At 42.6% G+C, this 11,051-nt stretch overlaps 1 long non-coding RNA gene across 1 annotated transcript; it reads left to right on the top strand.

Annotated features, from left to right (window-relative positions):
• Positions 1-2,049: 2,049 nt before the first annotated feature.
• On the top strand, positions 2,050-10,275 carry LOC129043028 (uncharacterized). The gene is made up of 3 exons (XR_008504271.1): positions 2,050-2,123; positions 2,957-3,049; positions 10,164-10,275. It is a non-coding gene; the product is annotated as an uncharacterized LOC129043028 (long non-coding RNA).
• The last annotated feature ends 776 nt before the right edge of the window (positions 10,276-11,051 follow it).

Below are 11,051 nucleotides of genomic sequence, written 5' to 3'. Positions count from 1 at the left end.
CATCCACCCAGGGTGCGTCATGTTTTCGTGCTAATAGGATGCTCGTCAGCCTGTCTTGCGTAACCTGGACATTCTCTCACATGCCCAGTGAGATAAGTGGCCGCAAGTATGCAGTGAGGTCTTTACTCTGAGACCTTGACTATTGCTCTGAGGAATCACAACAGAGATAATGATGTTCCCAGAAGAAACAGTTCAAGCGACTACCAAGAACACTGCTCCTGAACCTCTTTCTGCAAGGCAGTGGGAGTCGGTATGCCTGCAGGTCTGAGGCTCTGGGATAACTCTCTCCACTGGCCTAGCCAAGAATTCAAGAGACTTGGTAAAGGGGTCCCATGAGAGGACAAGAGATTTTGATGTTTGTTTGTCAGTTAGTTAGTTAGTTAGATTTATGACTGCTAACTCAGCCACACCTCCTGAATTCAAACCCCATCTCTGCCACTTACTGGGTGACTTTAGGAAAGTTCCTTAACTTCTCTGTGCCTTGGCATTCTCATCTGTGTAATGAGGATAGCAACACTACCTGCCTTAGAGGGTTGTTGCAAGAATTAAATGAGACACAACAAGATATTCCATGTAAAGTATATGGTGTCTGACACATAGGAAGGTCAATAAATGTTACCCGTTATTATTATTAGCTTAATGGTATTAGCCTCCTTAAAGAGACAAAGCTTACATAAACTCTAGAAAGCAACATATCTTCATATCTAGATAGAAGTAATCAACACAAAATTATACTTCATTAAAATGTATGGGCACAGATTCTAAACCCTAGCCTACTAAATAGCCAAGACTGTATGTAAATAATATGATTCCCTCTACCTTTATTTCTAGGAAGAATTATCAATGTTCTTTGGTAAATTATCTAATCAAGACTGTACTTATAAATAAGGTGGCAAATTGTTAGTAAAACAGCATTCAGGTCAGGCACTGTGGCTCACACCTATAATCCCAACACTTTGGGAAGCCAAGGCAGGCAGATCACTTGAGGCCAGGAGTTCCAGATCAGCCTGGTCAACATGGCAAAACTCATCTCTACTAAAACTACAAAAATTAGGCGGGTGTGGTGGCACACACCTATAATCCCAGCTGTTTGGGAGGGTGAGGTAGAAGAATCCCTTGAACTCGGGAGGTAGAGGTTGCAGTGAGCTGCGATCACACCACTGCACTCCAGACTGGATGGCAGAGTGAGAATTTGTCTCAAAACAAAACAAAACAAAACAAAAAAACAGGCCAGTTGCAGTAGCTCACGCCTGTAATCCCAGCACTTTGGGAGGCTGAGGTAGGTGGATCATCTGAAGTCAGGAGTTCGAGACTAGCCTGGCCAACATGGTGAAACCTCCTCTCTACTAAAAATACAAAAATTTGCTGGGCGTGGTGGTGCGTGCCTGTGATCCCAGTTACTCGGGAGGCTGAGGCAGGAGAATCGCTTAAACCTGGGAGGCAGAGGTTGCAGTGAGCCAAGATCGTGCCATTGCACTCCAGCCTGGGCGACAAGGGCTAAACTCTGCCTCAAACAAACAAACAAACAAAACAAAAAGCAGTACTTTATGGACGAATAGTGACTTTTAGAAGATGCAGAGGCACAGCTTTTGCCAGCTTCTGATCCTTTCGATCCGGGATTACAAAGGTGTGAGTTAAGGGGATCATTGGGCCTGCAGAAGTGTTTGTTTCATTAGGGCAGTGGTTTGGTCCTATTTTGTTTTAACAAAAAACACTGTTGTGAATTTGAATGCTTTAGGAGGAGCACGCTGTCTGCAGCTAACCACAGTCCCTCTACTCACCATCGCCTTAGCCCCTGCCTCTGCACACGTTTCCATACCCACATGCCAACACGGCATTTGAGTTTACCACCTCTTAAAAAAAAAAAAAAAAAACAGAAAATAACAACAAAAAAAATTCCAGGACCACTGGGATTCTTGTAACCAGTCTTCTCATTGCAGAAGGACTATTGTTCATACACAGAATCCACATACAACAGCGATTCACCAGTTCCCAAATCTGCCCTTGCTTCCCTCTTTCTCTTCGCACTTCCCTTTCAGCTCTCCAACCAGTTTGCAGAGTTGGATTCAGCAGAAGAGGGGCGTTCCTATCAATCTTTTCAATGTTTCTCACCACTTAAATAGGTAAGACAAATTACTTGCTTTTTTTCACAGTTCTTAAAAGATGTGACACTTGGCTGGGGCTTTTCCTGAGTAAACAACATGGCAACAGGGAGATTCAAGCCTTCAGGTATCTTCTGACTTACTGGGCAGCTGTCGGCACAAAGACAACCCCAAGCTGCAGGCTGGATGGGAGAAGCTTCCACATTCTAGATCTCCTTTTTTTTTTTTTTGCTTCAATGTTTTTCATATAGAGCCAAAGCTCTTGGTGACACCATTTTTAATTCTTCTATTCATGTATCATAGGTCATGGCAAGTTCTCTGGAACTGAATTGTTAAATTTGCTGAGAATTTTAACATTCCTTCTATCTTTATATACCTACATTCAACTGTATATTCCCTGTTTAATTATTGCATTGTCTCAGAGATTGTTGGGTTTTGCTTTTTTTTTGTTTTTGTTTTTTGCTCTGCAACCAGGAGTGAGGTAGGGGCGCAGGTAGAAGAGCACTAAGTTCCAGTAATGTGTCTTCGTTATTGTATCTAAGTTATCTTAATGTATCTAGGTTAACATATCTAAGCTATCAGCTGTGACACTTTGGTGGTATTCTCCACAACAGTTTCACAAAGTCTCATTTCCTTCACATGGAAATAGAGTCAACTAATAATTTTGAATCCATCATCTTGTGGTAAGAGCTTTTGTTACCCGGTATAGTCAGGAAAAAAATTTAAAAATAAATAAATAAATAGATAAAAGCCCTACAAGGCCTATGAGAGAGATTATTTATCTGGGCAAGACCACTGTAGGGCATGATTCCAGGAAGCATCATTCCTCACAGTTTGTGTGTTGTCCCCTACAGCTGTGCAGGCTGCAACCGGCATGACCCGCATACGTTGGCCATGTAAAATGTGGTATCTCGTGCTCTGCATCTAAATATGTCTGTTTTAAATAGGTAAGTTCTATCTGTTACATAAATCTACTTGTAATAATTGCTAGAGAGTATTTTTTTAACTTGGAGCTTTATGAAACAACAATAGAATTTGTTGAGATGAACTGAACCTACACTCTAGAATACAAATTATTTATACTTTACTGTGCAATTAATATACTGTAATTATGTAGCTCAAATTCTAGTTACTATTCAATGGTATTCTGCCAGAGAATGCCAATTACTCTCCTTAACCAGGAAATGCTGAAAATCACTAGTTTATGTTAGTAAGAATACTGGCCTTTTCCGCTGTGGTACAGATTCTCTTGTTTTTCGTTTAGTTTCCTTTTTTTTTTTTGAGACAGTCTCACTCTGTCGCCCAAGAGTCTGGAGCACAGTGGCATGATCTCAGTTCACTGCAACCTCTGCCTCCTGGGTTCAAGAAATTCTCCTGGCTCAGCCTCCCAAGTAGCTGGGATCATAGGTGTGCACCACCATACTTGGCTAATTTTTGTATTTTTTAAAATACAGTTGGGGTTTCACCATGTTGGCCAGGCTGGTCTCAAACTCCTCACCTCAAGTGATCCACCCGCCTCAGCCTCCCAAAGTGCTGGGATTACAGGGATGAACCACTGCACCAGGCCCAGGTTGTCTTCTTTGAATTGCCCAGGGTTTATTGAAACTGTTATATGTGTCTCACAGTGTTCTTTGCTTGCATATAACTTTCTTATGCCAGTGCCCTCATCACTGTTTGCAGAAAAATCTTATATACCCTCTTATGATATTGCCAGTGAGGTCTTGCTTACCTCCAATATGCTCTGCTTATTGCTGGAGCCATCTTCCCCCATTGTATTAGCTTCCTAGGGCTGCCATGAGGAAGTACCAAAAACTGGGTGGACTAAGCAACAGAAATTCATTGTCTCACAGTTCTAGAGGCTAGAAGTCCAATATTAAGGTGTTAGCAGGGTTGGTTCCTTCTGAGGGCTGTGAGGGAAGGATCTCTTCCAAGTCTCTCTCCTTGGCTTGTAGGTGGCCTCGATCTCCCCGTGTTTCTGCACATTGTCTTTCCTCTGTGCATGTCTGTCTCTTCATCCAAGTTTGTCCTTGTTATGAGGACATTAGTCATTGGACTAGAGCCCACCCTGATGACTTCATTTCAACTTGATTACCTCTGTAAAGACCCTATCTCCAAATAACATTATGTTCGGAGGTACAGAGGGTAAGACTCCAACATCTCTTTTTTAGGAAAGGCAATTCTATTCATATACCCATTTTCCTGGAAACAGCTTTTCTTTTCTCTCTCTCTCTCTTTTTTTTTTTTTTTTTTGACAGAGTCCTACTCTGTTGCCCAGGCTACAGTGCAGTGATGCAATCTCAGCTCACTGTAGCCACCGCCTCCAAGGTTCAAGTGATTCTCTTGCCTCAGCCTCCTGAGTAGCTAGGATTACAGGCACACACCACCATGCCCAGCTTATTTTTTTTGTATTTTTAGCAGAGACAGGGTTTCACCACATTGACCAGGCTGGTCTCGAACCCCTGGCCTCAGGTGATCCACCTGCCTCGGCCTTCCAAAGTGCTGGGATTACAGGCGTGAGCCACCGAGCCCGGCTGGGAATAGCTTTTCTTTGTTTGCTAAATATTACAGCCTGGCTGTACCCTGAACATCCCACTCGGCTCCGTCACTTGGGGTTTCCTTCTTTCTGCCAGAGCAATCATTTGCTGCTGTTGTATCAGCGAATGTGATTAGAATTATCTCCCTTTGTTGAGAAGACAGCCTTGTGTAGAGTTCTATTTTGTTTTGTTTTCCCTTTGAGCAGAAACATGGGCATTATGACATTTTCTGTGTAAATCCAGCATAATAATCTTCAATTGGCTAAAGTTGGAGTTTACTATTAACCGTTTCACTTCTACTTGGATATAAGCCAGTGATTTTGAAGTTTATGATTGTGACCCAATCACAGTCATAGGAGAGTTTTGAAATCAATATATAGGGTTCTGACTAGCATTTTCTGGAAGGCAGTATAATTTTTTTAAAAAAAGATTTGAGGCCAGGCACGGTGGCTCACACCTGTAATCCTAGCACTTTGGGAGCCCAAGGCAGACAGATCACAAGGTCAAGAGATTAAGACCAGCCTGACCAACATGGTGAAACCCTGTCTCTACTAAAAATACAAAAATTATCTGGGTGTGGTGGCACGCACCTGTAGTCCCAGCTGCTCGGGAGGCTGAGGCAGGAGAACATCTTGAATCCAGGAGGTGGAGGTTGCAGTGAGCCGAGATTGCACCACCACACTCTAGCCTGGGCAACAGAGTGAGACTGCCTTAAAAAATAAAATAAAAGGAATAGAATAGAATAGGGTAGGGTAGAGTAGACTAGTACCTAGTTGAATTAAAAAGAAAAGAAAACATCAGAATGTATCTACATGGTAAGGGTACACGCTTGTGGCAGTCATTCATACTGTTCATCAGTTGTTTTTAGTTTCTTTCCCAGGCACATGAAGGGATGGCATTTCCCCACTCCTTGAAGTTAGGCGCAGCCAAATGACTTAGCCAATAACATGTGAGGAGAAGTGATGTGTATCGCTCCAGGTGAAGCTTCAAGAGCCACTATAGATTTGCTGTGCTCCCTTTGTCTCTACTGCTGATGTTGGTGACCTTTGAGATGGAGGCTGCTCCATCCTGAGTCCTGGGATGAAGAAAAAAATGGAGCAGGATTCCCAGCTACCTCATGATGCACACAACACAAGCCAGAACAAAATTTTTATTGTTTTAAGCCCCTGAGATTTGGGGTTGTTTATTACTGCAGCATAATCTAGTTGATCTGTTTCAGTATGCTGTGTAAAACTTATATTTCAGTTATATATGTCATTATACAAAATGAATCCTTTTTTTTTTTCTGAGAGAGAGAGAGAGTTTTGCTCTTGCCGCCCAGGCTGGTATGCACTGGTGTGATCTTGGCTCACTGCAACCTCCACCTCCCAGGTTCAAATGATCCTCCTGTCTCAGCTTCCCGAGTAGCCAGGATTACAGGTGCCCGCCACCATGCCCAGCTAATTTTTGTATTTTTAGTAGAGATAGGGTTTCACCATGTTGGCCAGGCTGGTCTCGAACTCCTGATCTCAGGTGATCCACCCACCTCGGCCTCTCAAAGTGCTGGGATTACAGGCATGAGCCACCACACCCAGCCCAAAATGAATCTCCTACTGTACACTGTAAGCAAGAAGTTTGATAGCCACTAACATAGACTGCATTTTTATCTTATGTCATTTATCTTATATCATTATTTATTGATCATAAAATAGATTCATCTTGTATGATGACATATAATACTGAAATATAAGTTTTATGGAGTATACTGAAACTGTCATATCGAGGTTATGCTGCAGTAATAAACAAGCCCCAAATCTGAAAGCGACCTGAGAAATAACTCTAGTTGAATGCTCTGGTTTTAGAGAGAAGACTACTGAGGCTAAAAGATGTCAAACAATTTATCTGAGGCTGGGCCTGGTGGCTCATACCTGTAATCCCAGCACTTTGGGAGGCTGAGTCAGGAGGATCATTTGAGGTCAGGAGTTCAAGACCAGCCTGGCCAACATGGCAAAACCCTGTCTCTACTAAAAATACAAAAAATTATCTGGGTGTGGTGACACACACCTGTAGTCTCAGCTACTTGGAAGGCTGAGGCACAAGAATTGCTTGAACCTGGGAGGTGGAGGTTGCAGTGAGCTGAGACCATGCCACTGCACTCCACCCTGGGCGACAGGGCAAGACTCCATCTCAAATAATAATAATAATAATTTATCTGAGGTCACAGTGTAAAGGAGGACCACACTCAAACATACATTTGACTTCCAAGCCGGTGCTTTATCACAAGTCTGTGCTTTGGAGATAATCATATGAAAATTCTTTGAAACTACAAAACCTCATAAGGATGCAAAGTAATGACAGTATCACAAGAAGGGGTAGAGAGTAAGGTGGTTAAGAGCCTAGGCTTTGTCAAACCTGGTTTCAAATCCCAAAGGACATTATTTAATCTCTCTGAACCTCTGTTTTCTTATTTGTGAAATGAGGATACTTTTCCTTATTTCATATTTTCTCATGAATAAATGAGATGATGAATGAAAAGTTCTTAGCACAATACCTGGCCCCAAAGTGTTAATATATCATTAGTAGTAAATATAATACCAAAGAATTTATGTTTTAAAAGTAAAAGGCAAAAAGCTACTCTGGGCTGGGCGCGGTGGCTCACGCCTGTAATCTCAGCAATTTGGGAGGCCAAGGCAGGCGGATCACGAGGTCAGGAGTTAGAGACTAACCTGGCCAATATAGTGAAATCCCATCTCTACTAAAAATATTTAAAAAAATAGCTGGGCATGGTGGCAGGAGCCTGTAATCCCAGCTACTCAGAAGGCTGAAGCAGGAGAATCGCTTGAAACTGGAAGGCGGAGGTTGCAGTGAGCCAAGATCGCACCACTGCAGTCCAGCCTGGCAGGAAGAGCGAAACGCCGTCTCAAAAAAAAGGATATTAAAGTATTACCCATATGATATAGATAGGAGTTTCTAACCCTTGTGTTGCTGACATTTTGGGCCATCCTGTTCATTATAAAAAGCTTAACGCACCAGATGCTAGTAGCACTCAGTTGTGATGACCAAATATCTTTGGAGACATTGCGAAATGCCCCGTGGGGACAAAATCAGGCCTGTTTGAGAACCACTGCTGCAGAACCTCTGCTTAGAGTTTTTCAATTACTTCTTTTTTTTTTCTCCAAGTTATTGGTAGAAAAGAGAATTACTGCTTTCCATTATACAACAAAAGCAAAAACACAGAACAAGTTTAACCCCTCTGAGAGAAAGGTATCTGTGCTTCCCTATTGTTACATTTTATTGAAGCCACTTGATTAATGTCTATCTCACCCACTAGAATATAAGCTTCACAAAGGTACTATGTCTGGTTCTTTTCTGCTGTGTCTCTAGGGTGCAAATTACCAGACACATAGCAGATGCTCAATAAAAAGATCACCAAATAGGGCGAGCACGGTGGCTGAAACCTGTAATCCTAGCACTTTGGGAGGCCGAGGGGGGTGGATCACCTGAGGTCAGGAGTTTGAGAACAGCTTGACCAACATCATGAAACCCGGTCTCTACTAAAAATATGAAAACAAACAAACAAACAAAAAATTAGCTGGGCGTGGTGGCAGGTGTCTATAATTCCAGCTACTCAGGAGGCTGAGGCAGGAGAATTGCTTGAACCCCAGGGGATGGAGGTTGCAATGAGCTGAGATCGTGCCATTTCACTCCAGCCTGGGCAAAATAGCGAAACTCTGTCAAAAAAAAAAAAAAAAAAAAAAAAAAAATCACCAAATGAGCAAATGAGTAAATGAGAGAGTAAATTTTCTCTGCAGTCCCTCCTACTAATAGGAAAACGGTTCCTGCAGGATCAATAGGTTAGAGTAGGTTTGTGGAAAGTAACTTCGTTCTGGCTCCATCCCTAAAATAAAAAGGTTCTCTCAAGACAGTCTATTCTTGCAAACAATAAGGTCTTGTCCAGAGCACAAGTCCTCAGATGGGGATTTGGAAAGGTTAAAGAGAATCCCGGTTTTTAGGGTCAGCTATGAGGACGCAATATGATGACCCTATATGGAACTCCCAATAGTATTCCAACATGAGGAACTCCTTTCAGGTCAAACTGACAGAAAAGCAAGATCTACAGTATTTTCAAAATTCCCCGTGGCAGTAAGGACAGGTCCCACATTGAACACTCTCTCATGGGTCACATTCATAAACTTCAAAATCACTGGTTTATAACCAAGTGGAAGTGAAACAGTTAATAGTACATCCTAACTTTAGCCAATCGAAGATTATTATGCTGGATTTTCACAGAAAAATGTCATGGTGCCCATGTTTCTGCTCAAAGAAAAAACGAAAACAAAATAAACTCTATACCATTAGAGTCTGTCTTCCCAACAAAGGGAGATAATTCTAATCACATTCACTGATACAACAGGAGCAGATGATTGATCTGGCAGAAAGAAGGAAACTCCAAGTGACTGAATCGAGGGGATGTTCAGGGTCGAGCCAGGCTGCAATATTTAGCAAACAAAGAAAAGCTATTTCTAGGATAAGGACAGGTCCCATGCTGAAGATGCAGTGTGAAGAGGGCCAATTTTGTAGTAGGTAGTAAAAGATTGCAAAGCCACTATAGATGTGACTCCACTCCCCTCCTGCTGCTTGTGACTGTGGGCTACTCCCCAGGAGCAGAGCTGCATGAATAATGATGTTTTTGTGTTCCAGGTCACTCTGCCCTTGTTATTTCTCACATGTAGTGGTTGAGTGAGCCTGAAAAAAATATACACCTTCTCTTCTAAAGCCATGCTATCTGTTTACTCAGCTCGAGACTCTGCCTGGATACACAAGACCAATAACAGCCATTGTGTTTTATTCTAACTTGTTTTTTGGATACCAGCTGGTAAACACAGCCTTCTCTAACTATTCTTACAATCACAGAGTCTCATCAGCTGAGTGGATTTTCGTGATTCTTGCTGGCACCCACCCAAAGCTACCACTTTGTCTTTCCTGAGTCCAATAGCTGGACTCCATCTTTTTCTTTTTCTTTTCTTGTTTTTTTTTTTTTTTAAGACAGAGTCTCACTTTGTCACCCAGGCTGGAGTGCAATGACATGATTTCAGCTCACTGCAACCTCCGCCTCCTGGGTTCAAGTGATTCTCCCACCTCAGTCTCCCAAGTAGCTGGGATTACAGGTACCCGCCATCATGCCTGGCTAATTTTTGTATTTTTTGTAGACACGGGCTTTCACCATGTTAGTTAGGCTGTTCTTGAACTCCTGACCTCAGGTGATCCACTTGCCTCAGCCTCCCAAAGTGCTGTGATTACAGGCGTGAGCCACTGCGACTGGCCTGGACCCCATCTTTTTCTGTGGCTTCCTCAATCCCACCTCAATTTACTTTTCCCCATTCAAGTCTATGACTTTGCTGTTGTAGATCAATCTCATTTCTTCCCTTCTCCAGCAGCTTTGAAGCCCGTGTTTATTATTTCCTACATGCTTCCCTGTATGTTTTATTTATCTGTTTCTTACTTTTGTCCTTAAACAAAATATGACTCCTCTTTTCCTCTCCACCAGGGATGGCCTCTGTAGGATCTCCCAGCAGCCAACGGTAAAGAAAAGACTGTCTTGACAAACCAACAGAAAATGGGCAAAGACTCAAATAGACATCCTCCAAGGAGAATGTCCAAATAACCAATAAACGTATAAAATGTGCTTAGTGTCACTGGCCTCCGGGGAAGTCCAAATTAAAACCACAATGTACTACCTCCACACACTCACCACAGTGGCTGAGATTAAAAGGGTGGAGAAAACACCAGGTATTGGTCTTAATGCTCATACACTGCAAGTGGCAGTATAAATTGGTACAACCACTTTGGAAAACTGCTTGGCAGTATCTACACAAACTAAATATATGCAGTTCCCTACAGCAATGAGTGCTTAGGCCCATCCAAAAACATATTCTAGTATGCTCACTGCAGATGTATAATTGCCTCAAACTGGAACTACCCAATATTCATCAACCTAAGAATAGAAAAATAAATGGTATTATATTCTCACATGGAATATTACATAGAAATGGGAATGAATTGGCTGGGTGCAGTGGCTCATGCCTGTAATCCCAGCACTTTGAGAGGCCGAGGCAGGCAGATCACGAGGTCAGGAGATCGAGACCATCCTGGCTAACATGGTGAAACCGCGTCTCTACTAAAAATACAAAAAATTAGCTGGGCGTGGTGGCGGGCGCCTGTAGTCCCAGCTACTTGGGAGGCTGAGGCAGGAGAATGGCATGAACCTGGGAGGTGGAGCTTGCAGCGAGCTGAGATCGCACCATTGCACTCCAGCCCAGGCGGCAGAGCGAGACTCCATCTAAAAAAAAAAAAAAAAAAAAGAAGAAATGGGAATGATTGTACAGCCTCATGCAATGTGAATGAATCCCACCAACAAGATGTTGAGTAATGGAAG

This window comes from Pongo pygmaeus, chromosome 7 (genome assembly GCF_028885625.2).
Source record: "Pongo pygmaeus isolate AG05252 chromosome 7, NHGRI_mPonPyg2-v2.0_pri, whole genome shotgun sequence".
Lineage (NCBI taxonomy): Eukaryota > Metazoa > Chordata > Mammalia > Primates > Hominidae > Pongo > Pongo pygmaeus.
The sequence above is the reverse complement of the archived record's forward strand: the minus strand, read 5'-3'. Positions and strand labels throughout refer to the sequence as shown.